The 19366-nt window shown below is 39.5% G+C and overlaps 1 long non-coding RNA gene across 1 annotated transcript; it reads left to right on the top strand.

The window, feature by feature from the left end:
- The first annotated feature begins 11330 nt into the window (after positions 1 to 11330).
- On the top strand, positions 11331 to 15248 carry LOC139740121 (uncharacterized). Its single transcript, XR_011711562.1, has 4 exons — positions 11331 to 11518; positions 12653 to 12748; positions 13425 to 13534; positions 14802 to 15248. It is a non-coding gene; the product is annotated as an uncharacterized lncRNA (long non-coding RNA).
- Positions 15249 to 19366: the final 4118 nt, after the last annotated feature.

Here is a 19366-nt window from a genome sequence, read left to right on the forward strand (position 1 = left end):
TTCAGAAAGTGGTGAACTGCACTGTTATTGGGATTATAGATGGGGTCATTATAATATTAAAAGATACTTCGTTTTTGACAACTCACTTTTACGTAATCATTTTTAAACACAGTTTCGAATAAAATAAACAACCCAAGCACAAGACAATGCAGAAATTGGTCTGAATGCTATTTTGTAATGTGTGTAATAAGGATTTACTTAGTACGATAGCTGCTATGGAAAGCACAGCACTGGTTGTGTGTGTGTGTGTGTGTGTGTGTGTGTGAGAGTGAGTGAGTGTTTGTATTTGTATTACATGACTGTCTGTCAGTAAATAATAAAAAAAGGTGATGTGGATGATGTAGGTTTATTGAGACAAGATAAAGAGTTGTTGAAGAGACTCTGCCTAACGTGATACGAGTAAAGTCAAATTCATGTTAGTAAGTTTGTGTGCGTGCGTGTGTGTTGAGGCAGGTGCAGAATGGGAGTGTAACATGCTAAACTTAGACATGAATTAGATCTTAGCTGCTTACAAAATGTATACAAATGCTTACAAAATGGTACGTCCCATGCTTGATAGGGGGAAAAAACGATGAACAAGTTGAAAAACTTGTCTTTACAGGGAATCTATTCAGACCCGGGTCTTTGGCATATGTCGGCTTATACCCGTGAGTGTGTGTGTGTGTGTGTGTGTGTCCCCGAGACTGTTATTTTCTGGTCACTTCAAAGCGCAATGTTTTTCGTCCGCCCCCTCCCCGTCCCTCATTCGCAAATGTAAAGTTGTATTGAGACAAACTATTCATAGGCGATCCTTTTAATTACTGCGTGATTGTTATCTGCACTTGTCTATCTATGGCTGCGTTTATCAACTTTCCCCAGTTTAAACGACTTTCGAAAGCCCTTTCGACAGCCCTTTCGATAGCCCTTTCCATAGCCCTTTCCATAGCCCTTTCGAAAGCCCTGTCTGCTCCCTGTACTATTAATGTGCCGCTCGTTTTCGTCGGCTGCGTTTATCAACTTTCGATAGCCCTTTCCATAGCCCTTTCCATAGCCCTGTCCAAAGCCCTGACTGCCTGTACTATTAATGTGCCGCTTGTTTTCTAAGACGGGACGGCGAAAAGCAATTACCACTAACATAAAGACATATCTTCCTTTGAGAGTGACGAGTCATGATACAATGCCACATGAATCAATTGTCTTCCTATCTGTGAGGTAGCTCCAGTTTAGCACATACTTCAAATATTTCTGAGTGGCGGCATGAGACATGGGATCAAAGGGAATGAGACTGTTGTTACTCTATTTCTCAAACCTTGTTGGTGAGAGAAACACCTCCTTGTTCCAAGCATATGCGTGCATTACACACAGCTGATGGATACACCTGTGTACACGTACTCGTGGGCACTTTACGTGGCGCGCGTCTTGTTCATAATTAATGTTATCATTGTGTGCTTTGATTCATATAAATCAATTTAAAAAGACACGAGGTATTTTGAAATGTTCGGTGTTTTGTTGTTATTGTTCATATGTTATCATTGTGTGCATCATGTCGCAATTGCGCACTGTTGTAAACGCCATTTATGTCTATTTGTTGACACACTTCCTAGACGTGCGTTTGAGAATGATAGACAAAAGACGTGGTTACACTTTTAATTTGTTTTGTGCTCATATTCTTGTGTGAATTCGTGGCAATGCTTTATAACACTTCTGAACTGCCATTAGTCGAGCTTATATAACTCATCACCAGATGTTTTCATGGAGTTGGAGAAGAAATCGTTCAACGCATCAGTGTAAGGCAGCTTGGAAGAAATCTTATGTCTTATCTGACGTGGAGTTAAGGGAAAAGTTGAGAAATGATATTGTGTATGAAGACTGAATACCCTTTTGCTGCTCTACACAATGATGAGTTGTCACAAGCAATCTTACTAATACCGCCACTCCCCTTCCCCCTCCAGACTCTGCATGCACCTGCTGTGACTGTGGCCCAAACTGCAAATGTCCTGCTGGAAGCTGTAACTGTTAGATCCTGTCCACGGTAACATGGTGGCCAGAGGAGGATTGTGAGCCAGGTATGGGACTGAAGCATTCGGTCACAGATAAAAACATCTTTCTTTTTATTTTGTACTCGCTGTCTCTTAAGGGCTTTTTACACTTGTGTTTCTTTACCCCGGACTTTCTCTGACCCAGGACTATCGTTAGTCCCGTACCAATTTTTTCAGCTTTTTACACTCGCCAATTAGTCCCGTACTATCTCTTGTCCGGGGCTAAGGGAAAACTGACCTTTTTACACTCGTATTCCTTAGCACCGGACTTTCCAAACCACATGAATATTCATAATTACGCTGTGTACTGTTCACGTACACCCACGCACCGGCAGCACTTGATTACCTCGTTTCTGATTGGTCAGTGAGGGTCGGACTTCGTCTCCGTCGCTTAGCCCAGGATTATTTTTTCGTTCTGTTTACACTCACTTGCTTGGCACCGCAATTGCGGTGCTAACCCCTGCTATTTTGCAGGGCCAGATAGTACCGTACTATCGGTGGGGCTAGCCCACTTTGGCAAAAACGAGTGTTAACAGAAAGTGGGCTAAGGATAGTCCCGTACCAACGGTGGGGCTAAGGCCCCCCTTAGCCCCACCGTTGGTCCGGGGCTAAGCAAAAATTTACAAGTGTAAAAAGCCCTTTACATTATTTGAGTATTATTGGTGCCCATTGGGAATACTTTAGAAAAGTCGCCCCCTTTTTTGTGAACGAAGATATTTGTATTGTACCTGACTTGCTGTGGAAGCAAAACCCACGAAGAATCTTACAGTGAGCTCTGTGATTTTAGGACCTTGTAAGGTTAACTTTAGTTGGGAATTGGGGGGGGGGGGGGAGGGAGAGAGACTGGCCCCAAGAGACATAATTACATTTTACATGCAAATTCAGATTCTCAAGGGCGTAGACAGACCAGATTTCAACAGTGTAAACGAGCAATGAAGATCAAGTGCTGAATTTATTAACATGGTTATGAGCATGTAACATGACTGTGATTTGCAGAGGTTAAAGGATTGAAAAACACGGGATTTTTTTTTTGTCTTTTTGACTTCTGTTTGGAGAATCAATATACACTAATTAGAAAAATAGAGCTTGCACTCTAGTATCAAACACATATTAAAGGGATGTATAGTATTGATTGGGGAGATGGAAATAAGAGGAATTCATAGTTTATTTAATGAAACTGGGTTTGACTGAAATATTCAACTTGAGAGGCCCTTTTAAGGTGAGACCCACATTTTTTAGACATGCATCTGTACAGGCCTGGCCTATTTATTTGACAACTTTCATTGACAGATATTCTTCATTCAGTGAGAGACATTCATTGTTCCTTCATGTGACACTCAAAATTGGAAAAAAAAGTGCAATTTGTCATTGTGGTCTTTAAAGTTCATGTATACCGAGTACCAGTGGAAAGAGGAAGAGTTTTTTTCCCTCGCAACAAAAACTGTTTGCTCTGACTAGCTAACAGTTATGAAATAGTAACCCTTTAAAGTTATATTACTTTTTTTGTAAATTAAAGTATGAACTGTAGTGCTGTTGAATAGTCCATTACTTTATGCATTTTCGACAAAGATATACACGTGTACTTATGTCTTCTTCCTTTTCTTTATTATGTGCAGATATCCATCAGCGGACCTCCTGAGCAGTCTGGTCAAGTTCATCTTCAATGAAAATGGCAGCCAGCTTTGAAATAACCTGACCGCCAGTTATCTTGTAAAAAAAATGTTGTATAATAGTCATGTGAATAATGTATAAAATATTTTGTATGAAATGTATGAACGGTAAACTATTTTTTATTCATATCTAAACTAAAAAAAAAATGTGGTTTGGAGAGAATACGCTCAAGGATTTGAAATTCGGAGCTTTCGAGAAAATAACTGTGCAACCTCTACTTTTGTTATAAAAAAAAGTCATTTGAACAAGTTGCGGTGAACCGCACTTCTATTTGAATTCTAATGGGGCCATTATAAGGTTACAAGACACTTTGTTTCTGATAATTTACTCTTGTGAACACACTTGTGAATATGTAAAGAAATAAAACAACCCAAACGAAAGACAATGCAGATATTGGTCTGAATAGTTTTTTCTAATGTGTGTATTTTAAGGATTTACTTGGTATGATAGCTGCAATGAAAGAGTACATGTAGTACCAGCACGAGTTTCAATGTGTATGTATGAGATGTATACATATATAATTATGTACATGTATATAATATATGCATACATATATATTTATATTTGTGTGTGTGTGTGTGTGTGTGTGTGTGTGTGTGTGTGTGTGTTTGTGCGTGCGTGCTGAAGTAGGCGCAGAGTATTAGTGTATAATCGGCAGATATGAGGACGCTCCTGGATAGAAGCAAAATAGACAAAGATGCGAGCCTGGCTTACAACTTACAAAATGCATCGTGGTCCCAGGCTTGAAAAGCTGTTATAAGATTTTATTTATGTGTGAAATATATATATATATATATATATATATATATATATATATATATACATATATAGTTGAAAGAAATTGGACTGAGGCGGGACGTTGCTCTCGATCTTAGTCTCCCTTTTATTTGTCAAGCTTTCGGCCCGTCATTGGGCCTTCGTCAGGACCTACCAACAGAACGATTATTATATGAATAACCTGATGTGTCATATAATATATAATGCAATTTCACATATTACCAATCTTCTAAATCATTTCCTTTATATACACAAATCAATCATTCAATTCAATACAAATATCCAATCTAACCTCAAATAATCATCAGAATAACACCATATGTCCAAAAAATATATAAATAAATTCTTATATCATAATGATGCCATATAATAATCATATTGTCTTATAATCCTTAGCATGATGATCACAAACAGAATCATTATACTTATATATCATATTCATATGTCTATTTGCATTGCGTATATGTATACATCCGCATACGCACACATAAATAAATTCTCATATCATTATGCTGCCATATAATAATCATATTGTCTTATAATTCTTGGCATGATGATCACAAACAGAATCATTATACATATATTTCATATTCATATGTCTATTTGCATTGCGGATATGTATACAACAATGCGGCACCGCGTACGTTCGGGACCCAGGGAATTATTTCTCACATTATATATACATATATAATATATACATATATATATATATATATATATATATATATATATATATATATATAACATATATGATATGATACATATAGGCCTACATAATGAGATATAAGAAAAGATATAACGGTGCATAGCTTTGAAATCATTGTTCCTCTTACTCCTATACTTTGCGTGAGTGTATCTCTGAAGTTGTTTTCGGGTCACTTCAAAGGGCAATGTTTTGTCCGATGGTGACTCATTCGTAAATGCAAAGCTGTGTTGAGACAAACTGAATAGGTGAAACTGTGAAATTACTGCGCGGCTATACTAGTAATCTGCATTCACCTTGCTATGATGGTTATGATAGTGTAGATGTAATATATACATTGTATACTGTGTTCCCAGACCTACGAAGTCTTCCACACGTTAAAGATGTCAGATTCACGCTTAAGGGATCTGCTTCATGCTCACACAGATAACCAGCCTCTTTTCACTCCTCACAGTGAGGAACCAAACACACACACACACACATACACACACACACACACACACACACACACACACACACACACACACACACACACACAAAGAAAGCCCTTGATTTCATGTCACCTATAAGCCACAGTTTGAGCATGTAGTAGGCCAGTAGCTTCACTGTTTGAGGCATGATTTGTTTTTATCACACTAGGCGTTTTCACATCAGCCCGATGTTTGGAAATAGGGCGCTAATTTCTGACTTGGGAAATTAAAAAATATCTCGAGCTTGGATTTTTATCGGGCTGATGTGAAAACGCCTATTAACGCGCTAATTGTATCGCTCTGATCGAGAAAATTTCTCGAGTCCAACTCGGGGATAGTAGCGCGCTATGTGAAAACGACCCGAGAAATTAGCGCGATGCATCCCATTATGTCTAGCGTGTGTGACCCGATCGATCGAGGCAAACTGCACACAAATCACGAGGAATTTTTAAGAGGGCACATACATTACTTATGCCGTTTGCACATACTCAGCTGTCGAATTAGCTCGACAAAAATTCAGGCTGATTCTCTTCGGGCTGATGTGAATAAGAAATGAAATAGCGCGCTAGCTCGCCATTAGGCGTTTTCACATCAGCCCGATAAAAATCCAAGCTCGAGATATTTTTTAATTTCCCAAGTCAGAAAATAGCGCGCTATTTCGAAACATCGGGCTGATGTGAAAACGCCTGATCGCGAAAAATATTTCGAGCTTGGATTTTTATCGGGCTGATGTGAAAACGCTTACTAAGAAAAAAACTATTGAATTCAATATACCCCATCACACTTTTCGCAGTTTTAAAATGCTTTTATCACTAAGCCAAAATATTGAATAAAATCTTTGTGTACCAGCTTTGTACGGGGGTGGGGGTGATTCCAGAAGCCCATAAGTGCATATTTTAGATCCCAGCTTGCCATCTTTGAAATAATTTCTCCATTCCAGACGTGTTTTAGAGATTAGAAGCAAAATTCCAGAATAGCTGGTTTCTGTAAGCGTCGTCAGACTGACGTTGGCTTGCCGTAGATGGGGTAATGGCAGACGGATAAGTGATAGGAATAACCTGACTCCTGACTCTCTCCTGACGAGGGTTTGCCGGACCCGGCGCGGCGGTCATAGAATTGGCATTTTCTTGAAGATTATTTGGCAGTGCTTCATAATGTGTAATTGACATAAAGTATGGTGATCATGGCTTTCTTCCGTTTCTGTTTTTAAAGGTCCTGTTTGATATTGGAACTCTCATACAATAAGCCAGTTCGTAGTTCTACATTGCGCATGAGCAGAAAAAGGTCGTTTGTACCAAAACGCATAAGAGTTTTTAAATTCACGGAGATAAGCATCTGTCATATAATGATTATTTATGCAATCATTGTACATGATACTTGCCATTACATCCACCTGACTGCAAACTTGGTATTTGGCAATACGAATATTAACATGTTTTAATGCATTCAATACAAAACAGAGAAATGGATGCTTCCCCTGAAGGTTGTTTGACGAAACTGGTCACCTGGTGTCGCTATGCGAGATTTTTTTTTTTTTTTTTTTTTGACATGAATTCCATAAATTGTTACGCCAGGCAAACTTACCGGTACGCATTATGTTGCTTTGAATATGAGAGAAGCGCATAGCCAACTAAAAATATAGAAAGGTCATTTACGAACTGGCTTATTACTGTTGATTTATAGTTTATTTTGTCCGAAAGACCAGTCCGAAAGACGCGTATCCACGTCTTACTGAGGAGGACTTTTGAAATCATCTTCCTCAGTCTCAATCTCTTCTGAGTCTGTCAGTGAGAATGGATCCTTTCCACGAGCCTCCAGTATACAACAAGCGCATAATGAAGTGGGTGGTGTGAAGAATAGAGCATTATCCTCTTTGATCTCAAGACTGCCAATTGCGCCATCTACGGCGAATCAACGCCACTCTGACATGGCCCGCAGCTGCAGTTGCAAAAACCATTCAGTAGGCGAATACTCGTATTAAAATCAAACTCACATTGTGAACTATAACGGAACTCCGCTTCTAATACGGGTTTACAAATCAGATGAACTTCTTCTACTCCTATATTCCAAGTGGCCCAGAGATGCCTAGAGCGGTTAAAAGACATTTGCTCCTACCGGTCTCATTTCCTCTGAGGACCTTGGGTCAGGGTTAAGGTTGTGATAGGGTTTTAGGTTTAGTTTGATGTGAGGATTAGGATTAGGGTAAAGGTTGTGTATGTGGGTAGAATAACATTTGGCTTAGCGTACAGATATTTCATGGAAGCCATTGTCGGAGCAAATGTCGTGGAACCTTTTAGAGGAAATACCCCCTCCCCTCAAGTTTAAGGCAGCTTTTTGTGTCCGCAGTGCTTTGTGACTGACAACGGAGATTAATGCTTTACCATCACGTGCTAAAATTTGTGTTTGCTTACTTTTATGTTTGGCACACCACACATACATTGTAACTACACGTCTGACCCCTCGCCCGTTAATGCAGCACTTCATATGCCCCATTCTGTCGAGTGATGTTATTTTGTTGTAATCTCTGTGACCGACATCGGAGATGGACTTTTGTACCAAGTGCAAAGTAAATATTGGTATCCCGTGAATTGTGTGTGTGAGTGTGTGAGTGTGTGTGAGTGTGTGTGTGTGTGTGTGTGTGTGTGTGTGTCTTTGTTTTTTTTTAGGGGGGTTGTTGTTTTTGGCACACCACACACAGCTGACACGTCTCTGCATGCACACGTAAAGATCGACGAAGATCGCACAGTCTGCAAAATGCATTGTTTCCAAGAACTGGCCGTGTGAAAAGAGAGAAAGAAAAGAAAATACCGCACACAGCATTATTTCACACGTTTAGGGACTCTAAACGCTACCGGTGTGCTTGTTATTTTCGGGCGCAAAACGTTTAGCCCCGTAAGCAGACGAGAGATTTCCGTTTCCGTTAACCAAACTGAGATCAAATTGAAGGAATCAATGTACAGTGACTATCAGTAATCGAAACCGGTAAAACATGCAGATAGATACAGGTTTGCAAAATGTTGTGAAGTTGACGGTATGTTAAAAAAGGTAAACCATACCAAAAAGGAAACACAATAATAATAACAAAATTATAAAAATAGAAGTGTATAAACTATCATTATTTTTTATCTAGTCATCATAGAAACCTCATACAAGGCAAGAATGCAGTTGTTAAGCTATCGATAGAAATCGCTAAACTATGGATAGAAATCGTTTTTCATTGTTTTTATAACATTTTGTGTACATAATTATATTTATAGGAGATGATGACATAATAAAGTTGTTGGCTGCCCCATCGTTAACGTTAACGTTAGTGTAGTTAACGACACTAGTGTCATTGAAGAAATAGTCATTATTCTCCCTTTGGTACTGTGTACTAGGGTCGGCAAACGACCATAGCTCCACGTTTCAAACTTTACACATCACGTAGTCTAATGTTTGCACCAGGCTCAATATCACAAGTTCATTACTTCAATTTGCACTAGTGCTTATTCAGAGACTCCAACCCAAAGTACCTTCTGATCTGGAGATTCTCCCGCCTGAAACCCCTAGCAAACGGGAGACTCAAAGTTGATGTGTGCGAAGCGCGAAATTCCCAGGGTTCTAGATGCTCTCTGGTGCTATCTAAGGCTTATTTTTTCATCATACGATAGAAATATGTAAGAAATCCTTTCCAACGGGAGACAAAGATCCTGGGCGGGAGAAATTAAATCTCAAACGGGAGAACGGGAGATTTTGCAAAAATGGGTTTTCGGCGGGAGATCTCCCGTCGAAAACGGGAGAGTTGGAGTCTCTGCTTATTGCAAAGAGCCTCACAGCATGCTACATTATTAGTAAACAATGCAAGGGGCGGAGCGCAGAGCTCGTGTGGATACAAACGTGTATGTGGGGGGGGGGGGGGATAGTCCTACGCTTGGCACTGCGCGACTGAAGTGGCTTATAAATATGCATTTTCCCCACAGGTCCTTGAACCGTTCGGATGGAGCGATCTGAACATGGACCTACTACACATATGAACGGAGGTTTTTCTTTGATCCGACCTGCATCACTGCCTCCTGATTATGCGCACCTTGATGAGTACATTCAGTTATTTGGACAACGACGATTATGTAATCGTTCATCGTCACTGACAAAGGAACCGTTTCCCTCATTTGGATTTTATTTCGCTGAGGTGCAAGACTTTTTAGACCTAACTGCCTTTGGAAAATAGACAATGATGAGAATAAGCAAACCTCAAATCATGACAAAATTTCGTGTCACAAAATCAGTAATTACTGAAGTGGACGCTTGTGGACGCGCATGTAACGTTGCTTAATGGTAAGACATACATGTCGTCTACCATTACTGTCCATGTTTACTCTGAAACAATGTGCAAAAAATGAAAAAAAAAATCGATTACAAATTACAACCAACCTGCCGAAATACTTGCATTCTCTCGTAATGTACGTACATTTTGCAAATGAACTTTAACCAAGCGATGATTTCCCAATGTATACTACAACTGCACATACATCTTTTTGGATTCAAGAGAGTTACTATCTTCTGCGCATGTTATAGTTTTTAGGGATCTCAAAGCGCCATCTTGTTTTTACTCCAGGCTGGCTGTCAGTGATGCACAAAGAGATCAAAGCATCTTTAAAATGTCATTGTGACTCCTTTCACAGAAACAGGTGTTTGAATTAATAAACGAGCGATGAATGTCCATAATCTGAACAGCTGGCTGTTCAGACTGCAGAGTGTTACTTGTAAGAGTGAAAAGACACGATTGTCATAACCAGCGAGCGATTATTCTAAAAATTGCAACTCGAAAAATAGTAATGGTATGTACAGAGACAAGCTAATTGATTTTCAGAGTTGCCGAACTGGAACAAAATTCTAACTTGATGATTGAACACCAGTTGTTTATCATTTTATTATTTATAAAGGAACTTGACCCCTGAAAACGGGAATACTTTTCTAGTTCCTGGGAAAAAATAATGAGGAAATGAGGCGAAATCTGTAAATCTCAGAAATTAATCAAACTAATTATAATACGTCGTTTCCAATGAATGCAAGACACGCGCAAACTGATGAAAGAACAGTAATATTTATGCATAACTTGCATGTTTTAGATACTAATGTGACTAACATGCAAATTATGCTCGGTCTAGGAGAGCGTGCATTCCAATGTCTTTTGTTTATCATATTAGTACTTTATAGATTGGCAGATGAGGTCACAACCAGAATCTTGGTTTGGAAGGTTGTTTTTTTTTTGTGGGGGTATCCAAGTATTCTAAAGAAAAATAGAAGTAATGAAAATATATGAATTGTGTCTAGATCTAGTTATTCACTTCACCTTTGAAAATTTAAGCGGGACAAGTCTGTCAAGTGTTAAACAGTCTGCGTATAAAAATGGTATAGGTCCTGATATCATCAATAACCCATGGAAATACTGCGTTCTGCAGTCCATTGCTGCATGACCGGTGTACGAGGCAAGGGCGGCACATCATCGGCTAGCTCGTAGACTGCAAGGCTAGCTCTTTTACCGTGCCGTGCGAATTTAATAAGAGTCGTGCCGCCGTCACTAAATTATTTTTTGCAATCACCTCGCTTGCACACGAGCCAAAGTCAAGTGCCGTTGTAATGGCTGGTGTACTGAGTGCAATTATCAGCCGAAAATCCTTATAAATTCACCACATATCCACCATGTTCACTATTCACCCAAGACTCCGAGTGAGGCAAACGGCAACCATACTGATACGAAGACGACAATATCTACGAAGACGACGCAGAAAACTACGAGGAGGAAAAAGCTCCCAAGAAGCCTACCGACAGACCACTGAAGTAAACGTCCAAATTCTTCACCATGCCTAACGCAAACTGTACGTGCTGTAGCTGCAAGGGTAAGTTTTCTTTTCTTTTGCATAACCAGTGTCCGAAATTTATTCTAGACCCACTGAGTATTAAATCTGTGAGGCTGCGTTCACATAGAAGTATACTATTCGGGTATTCGGGCTCGTTTTTCGAGGGCATGCGAATAGCTTGAATCGAACGATAGGATTTCCTCACACCTGTTCACATAAGAGGGCACTATTCGAAAGTACCGAATAGCTGCGAATAGTATAGCAAAGTGGGAATCGAGCTTGTTCGATTTTCTTGCTGCGTATACCGTCTCTCGTTTATGAAATAATGACACTTTTGGTCTGGATTTGCCCTTTAGCAAAAATAAGCATGTAGACTGACATTCTGATGCAGTTTAGAAATTGTTAATAAGATTTGCTGGGATGTAGGAGGAAGAAATCCTCACTGCATGGGATGGTGAGTTGACGGTGCAGGTGATGGTGTATTCGTGCCCGAATACCGAATACCGAATAGCGAATACCGAATACCAAATACTTCTATGTGAACGCAGCCTGAAGGACAACATTTAAATGCTCTTTGGTGTGCGGCTCGGCTCAAAGTTGTAGAAAATGTAAATTATGAGAGACGTGCAGCCCTTCACCGACTGTACGAACCTATACACATTGTATGCCATGATATAGACTAGAACATACTATAGGCCAGTACGCTGCACGTACACAAATTGCGTTTTCATTCTCTCAATTGTAGTCGCTCTAATATCGGGGAGACAATTCTGGACTATTGACCATATAACGCAATCACGGCCTTAGAATCTTAATGAAATGTATTAATGGTTTTTTTTTTTTTGTCACAAGAATGCTTTAGATTTTAATCTAAAATGAGGATCGACCCATCTAGATTTAATTTGTTCGTCAGCACGTACACCAACGTATAGTGAATAACGCCGCGAATTCCGGGGATAGTTGTGCAAACGCACGTGGTTATGTTTATTCATGTTATTATTGAGTAGCTTCATGGTTTATTCATGAGGGGAGGAGTCTAAGGAAGAACTTGACCGGGAAAATAACGATACATCAAGTGCATTGTTTTGAAAAGAATGGTAGACAGTATTATGTTTTGAGAGCTTCACAGAGGCAATATTTTGATCTTTCTTGATTCCATCCGTTTATTTATAGAGGGAAGCAAGAACTGCGCTGGTTGCCAAGGAAAAGCTTGCTGCGAGACTGGCAGTTGCTGTACTAGTGGAAAGTGTGGCTGTGGAGCATGTTCAGGTAAGTTGGCATCAGGCTTTTCTACCAACTAGGCCTTGCATGATTATCTAGTACATTTACCTCCATGATGTGTGCCAATTAATGGTATAAACGCAACCTTCATAAAGGATGGCTGCCATTAATAATAGATCTAAAGTAAATTATTTTTTTCTTTTGTGATTGATATTTTATGTATAAGCAAGACCTGAGAGGCTGAGGTACATTACTGAAGTGTTCCGTATTTTGTTCGCATCTTATTGTGCATTGCGTCGCAATGGTACACTGCTGAAACTCCATTTACAAGTTTATTTGTTAACATACTGCCTAGATGTGCATTTGAAAATGATAGACCAAAGAAATGATTGTATGTGTGCTTTGCTTTGTGTTCTTATTATGTAAATTCAATGCTTTTGACACTTGTGAACTGATGAGAGTTGAGCTTATGGATATTTCCTTTCTAAATCGTTACCAGATACGATTTTTCATATAGTTGCAGGGAAGAAATCGTGCTACATCACGTACAGTGTAAGGGAGCAGAGAAGAAAATCTTTGTCTTATCTGAAATGAGAGTGAAAGAAAATTTGAGAAAATTGTGTTCGAAGACAGAAAAGAAGCCTTGTGTTGCTCTAAAGCCAGTGATGAATTTTAACAAGCAAACTTACTAATACCGCCCTCCCCCTCCCCCCCCCCCCCCCAGACTCTGCCTGCAAGTGTTGTGACTGTGGCCCAGACTGCAAATGTCCTGCTGGAAGCTGTACGTGTTAGATGGTGTCCTCGGTAACATGGCGGAGGAGGATTGCTAACAAGGTATGGGACTGAAGCATTGAGCTACAGAATGCAAACATCTTTCTTTTTATTTTGTATTTGCTATCTCACGTATAGTTGATGCCCACTAGGAATATTTTGGAAAAGTTTTCCTTTTTTTTCATAAAAAAGAAGATATTTGTATATGTCCTGACTTGCCAGCCCATGAAGAATCGTACCGTGAGAAGTGTGTGTGCTCCGTGATTGGAGGACCCCAGGTTAACTTGGTTATAGGAATTCGGGGGATGACTGACCCAAGAGATTTATTACATTTTACATACAAATTCAGATTTTTGATGGTGCAGGCAGTCCCAATTTAAACAGTGTAAATGGGCTATGAAAATTACTTGGGCAGAAAAGGACGAATATTATGAGCAGAATTTGTAGATTGACAAACACTTCGATTTTCGTCCTGCCTTTTATCTTCTATTTTGAGAACCTTTTCATTTTGGTATAACAAATTGGTGATATCGTTGTTTTGTTCCATGCAGTGTTCCACGTCTTACAAGAGCTTGACTGTTTAGTGGGACACTGTTTTCCATCGTTATGATTATTTACTATTTTTGTTGCCATGACAAAGTGCATTGTTTCTTTTTATGACATCATTCGTGCATATACTTTATATTACATCTGAAAAAAAAGAACTCGGCCCTTATCAGACGAATGAAAGACAAGTCGACAACTTGTACCGCTTTGAATCATGTTCTCTTTTCCTTTTTTTTTTGATGATGGAAATAAACTGTTGAATTGAATTGAAAAATTGAAACCTAGAGCTTTCACGACTTGATACTAGTAAAACACACAAACACTATCCTGACCATTATCAGGGATGTATAGTGGTATGTTTTAAAATTAGATACGAGGTTCATGCATTGTCAGTGAAATATATGAGAAAGATTGCACAGCAATATCCTACATGCTCGGTGCTCAGCTTCCATGCTATATGAACAACTGACGAGCAAAATTGATTCAGTTTCATTTCGCGAGACACATAGATTTTGCGCATTCTTTTTTATAGACAGTTATTACTAAATTGGAATGATTGATTATTCCGATATGTTTCTCCCGATTAGTCGAGGAAGATTTCCTGGACTCTACATGCAGTGTGTGTGAAATTTGACACGGTCCCGTCTGTGTGAAATTATTAAGCTACTTTTCCTTCTTATAATGCGGCAGCCGCTAAACTTATGGTACATAACCTTATCTGTGCATTTTTAACAAAGATATTACGCTTTTGTCTTCTTCCTTTTTCTTTATCTAATATGTGCAGATATCCATTGAACCTCCCGAGCAGTCTGGTCAAGCTTATCGCCCAAGACTACGGCCGCCGGCATTGGAGATGACCTGAACACCAGTTATCTCAGACAAGATTTTTGTTGTATCATAGTCATGTGAATAATGTAATATTATTTTGTATGTTTCAACAGTAAACTATTTTTTTTATATGTAAACCAAAAACAAAACAAAAAATAGATAGAGTGGTTAGAAAGAATAATATGCTCAAGGATTTCGACTTTGGAGCTTTCGAGAAAATGACCGTGTAGTCTAATTTTGTTATAAAAAAATTGATTTCAGCAAGTGGTGAACTGCACTGTTATCGGGATTATAGATGGGATCATTATAATATTAAAAGATACTTCGTTTCTGACGACTCACTTTTCTGTTTTCTGTAATCATTTTTAAACACAGTTTCGAATAAAATAACCCAAGCACAAGACAATGCAGAAATTGGTCTGAATGCTATTTTGTAATGTGTGTAATAAGGATTTACTTAGTACGATAGCTGCTATGGAAAGCACAGCACTGGTTGTATATGTGTGTGTTTGTGTGTGTGTGTGTGTGTGTGTGTGAGTGTTTGTATTTGTATTACATGACTGTCTGTCAGTAAATAATAAAAAAAGGTGATGTGGATGGTGTAGGTTTATTGCGACAAGGTAAAGAGTTGTTGAGAGACTGCCCAACGTGATACGAGTAAAGTCAAGTTCATGTTAGTGAGTTTGTGTGCGTGCGTGTGTGTTGAGGCAGGTGCAGAATGGGGGTGTAGTCAGCAAAAAACAGACGGTTCAGGTCAGGCGTAAACATGCTAAACTTAGACATGAATTAGATCTTAGCTGCTTACAAAATGTATACAAATGCTTACAAAATGGTACGTCCCATGCTTGAAAGGGAAAAAAAAACGATGAACAAGTTGAAAAACTTGTCTTCACAGGGAATCTATTCAGACCCGGGTCTTTGGCATATGACGGCTTATACTCGTGAGTGTGTGTGTGTGTGTGTGTGTGTCCTCGAGACTGTTATTTTCTGGTCACTTCAAAGTGCAATGTTTTTCGTCCACCCCCCTCCCCGTCCCCAATGTGGACGTCTCATTCGCAAATGTAAAGTTGTGTTGAGACAAACTATTCATAGGCGATCCTTTTCATTACTGCGCGATTGTTATCTGCACTCGTCTTTCTATGGCTGCGTTTATCAACTTTCCCCAGTTTAAACGACTTTCGAAAGCCCTTTCGATAGCCCTTTCGATAGCCCTTTCCATAGCCCTTTCGAAAGCCCTTTCCATAGCCCTTTCGAAAGCCCTGTCCACTCCCTGTACTATTAATGTGCCGCTTATTTTCGTCGGCTGCGTTTATCAACTTTCAATAGCCCTTCGGATAGCCCTTTCCATAGCCCTTTCGAGAGCCCTTTCCAAAGCCCTGACTGCCTGTACTATTAATGTGCCGCTTGCTTTCTAAGAAGGGACGGCGAAAAGCTATTACCATCATAAAGACATATCTTCCTTTGAGAGTGACGAGTCATGATACAATGGCACATGAATCAATTGTCTTCCTATCTGTGAGGCAGCTCCAGTTTAGCACATATTTCTGAGTGTCAGCATGAGACATGGGATCAAAGGGAATGAGACTGTTGTTACTCTATTTCTCAAACCTTGTTGGTGAAAGAAACACCTCCTCGTTCCAGGCATATGCGTGCATTACACACAGCTGTATGTATACACCTGTGTACACGTACTCGTGTGCACTTTACGTGGCGCGCGTCTTTTCACAAACTGGAAACGCATGGTTGCGTGACCGCAGTAGGGCGACCTAAAGGGCTTTCAAAACAGCTTTGCGTTTATCAACTTCGAAAGGCGTTTACAAACAGGTTTCTGATAACCTGTTTAGGAAACCTGTTTGGATCGTCACAAATTTCGGGCTTTCGAAAAAGCTTTCCTAAAGGGCTTTCAAAACAGCTTTGCGTTTATCAACTCGTGAAAATCCCTTGAAAGCTGTTTGGATAACCTGTTTCTGCCGAGAAAGGAGAGTTGATAAACGCACCCTTTCGTAAAAGGCTTTCCTAAAGGGCTATCAAAACAGCGTTGCGTTTATCAACTCGTAAAAATTCCTTGAAAGCTGTTTGGATAACCTGTTTCTGCCGAGAAAAGGAGTTGATAAACGCACCCTTTGATGATTGTAATCGTGTATATGCAATGATATACATTGTACTGTGTTCCAAGACCTACCAAGTCTTCCATCACACCTAAGATGCTCGACACTCACCTCATGGGACTGTATCACGCTCACACAGATAAAAAGCTTCTTTTCACTTCACACATTAAGAAAACAGTTTTTTTTTTGTAATGATTATTTATTCGAATTTCTTTCAATTTCATATCACAGAACCAGAAACGTTTACAAAAACAAGAACAAAACATTAAACAAAGCCAAACTGCATTATACACAAACAATGTACAGCATAACGTCAATCTTACACTATATGCAATAACACAAACACTGTGCAAACTAATGCCAAACTTATATTGTTACTCTTTTAACCAAGGAAACAAAATCTGCTTTTCGTTTTTTGAAACACATATTCTCGCAAAAAGCCCGCAAAACGGGGACATAACAGATGATATTGCTTCTCAAAAGAAAAAAAAATCGAGGCTATTTGCGAGAAAACACACGAGATAAACTGTGACACACACACTCACACACACACACACCCACATACATACACTAACAAAAACTGGTTTCCCTACCACCTAAAAAGTCACAGTTTAAGGCATGATCTATTTTCATCAGAATAATCCAAAATATTAGATTTAGCATGCATCGCATCGCACATTTTACAATCTTAATTAAAATGCTAAAGCTCCTTACCATGGAAGGGAAGGGGGATATCCACCGATCCCCATGCTGTTATTCTTCTGTCACTCCTTTTTTCCATCGTGCGATATTTTTACCAAAATGCGACAAGGGCGCAATATTTCAGATGGCAATGATCACGAGACTATACCACGACGCCAGTGGACGACAGTGGTCCACTGAGATGTCAGTGCCTTGGCCCTATCGCAATCCTCGGATGTCACGCCCTCATACGGCTTGTCGCGTACACTGCTCCGAGTTTGTACTAGTTAACCATAATGTAAACAGAGTCCAAAAGCTAGACTACGTCGGGTTGGGGTGCGGGAGATGGGGGGGGGGGGGGGCAACTGCTCTCTTACTTTGACATCCCAGTTTGACAGCTTTATGTTCCAACTTTTCATGGGGGGGGGGGAGGGAGTGCAGATGCTCATAACTGCACATTAGATCCAAGATGTTGATTTCTCTATATTTATGAAATATTTCTCTATGAAATCATTTCACATGATTCCCATATATGGTTCAGAGAGATTAGAAGCGAATGTTCAGGTTTCATGGGAGCTTTACTTCGCTGACTAGCTGCCTTCTATATGGCTTTAACGGGTAAATATGATCCCCCATAGACGTCGGTTAAAATAAAAAAAGAAAAAGAAAAACAATCTTTGAAATTGCTGGGAGAAATGAGATGTTTCATGTTCACTAACCTGGATAAGTCAGATACACCCTTTCATCCATCAAATTTCCAAGGCAGGTTCATCGGCCCAAACTCTGTCCAAGGTCCGCAAAGCCAGACTACGAGATCTTTTCCCTCAAAAAGTCACCTGTTTTCTGTACAGGCACCCAATGAAATATTATAGTCCCTTCAAATTTCATGAGAAAAGCTTTCATTTTCCAACCAATGAAGTTTCTAGAGGAATTCATACTCAATACATTCAGCTATTCATTTTTTTTTTCTTTTGCCAAACGGCATTATTGAATTTTTAATAATTTTTTCTTCATTTATTTTCGTATCTTTGGTACGAATTTATGAAGGGGTCTGGGACATTCCATTAGCATTTGTCGGTGTGAGCCCTATAAGCTTCTTCAAACTGGCGTTGCCTTTCCGTAGAGGGGCCATCCCACTATAGACCGACACCCACGAGTCATACAGCCTACGACTTTGACAAGTCCATGGATCATGCAGCTCACGAGTCATACAACCCATGAGTTCGACACTGGGTAAAAACAGCCCACGGGTTGCATGGTTCGATAGATACAACACGGCGCATAATGTGTCGGTCTCGTGGGCCATGTTAGCTTAATTAGTGTCGAACTAATGGGCTGTATGACTCGTGCGCTGTATAACCCATGGGCTGTATGACTTGTGAGCTGTATAACTCATTATATTTACAGGTGTGAGCCCTTTAGTAAAGGTCGCATTCCTTAAATAATTTTGAAAAAAAAAATCATAGAGGTGTTTGTCATGATTATGTTAACCTACATCATCATAAGAAATTGCACATTAAAGGGTTGTAAAGCTGCTTAAAGGGACAATTTTAAAAATTATGCACACTGGGGTTTAAAAAAATGCAGTGCTGATACAGTTCTGTATAAGATGAAAGCTACATGCAGTTATTCTTGCCTAAGGGATAATCATCGTCATCTTATTGTCTACAAAGTACTGTATAAGACTTTGATTTATCAAGCAGATTAAGTTAATGTAATTTGGCTTATGTTT

The sequence above is a fragment of the Diadema antillarum genome, unplaced genomic scaffold (assembly GCF_040938485.1).
Source record: "Diadema antillarum isolate AM-2024a unplaced genomic scaffold, OU_Dant_1.0 scf00000000, whole genome shotgun sequence".
Lineage (NCBI taxonomy): Eukaryota > Metazoa > Echinodermata > Echinoidea > Diadematoida > Diadematidae > Diadema > Diadema antillarum.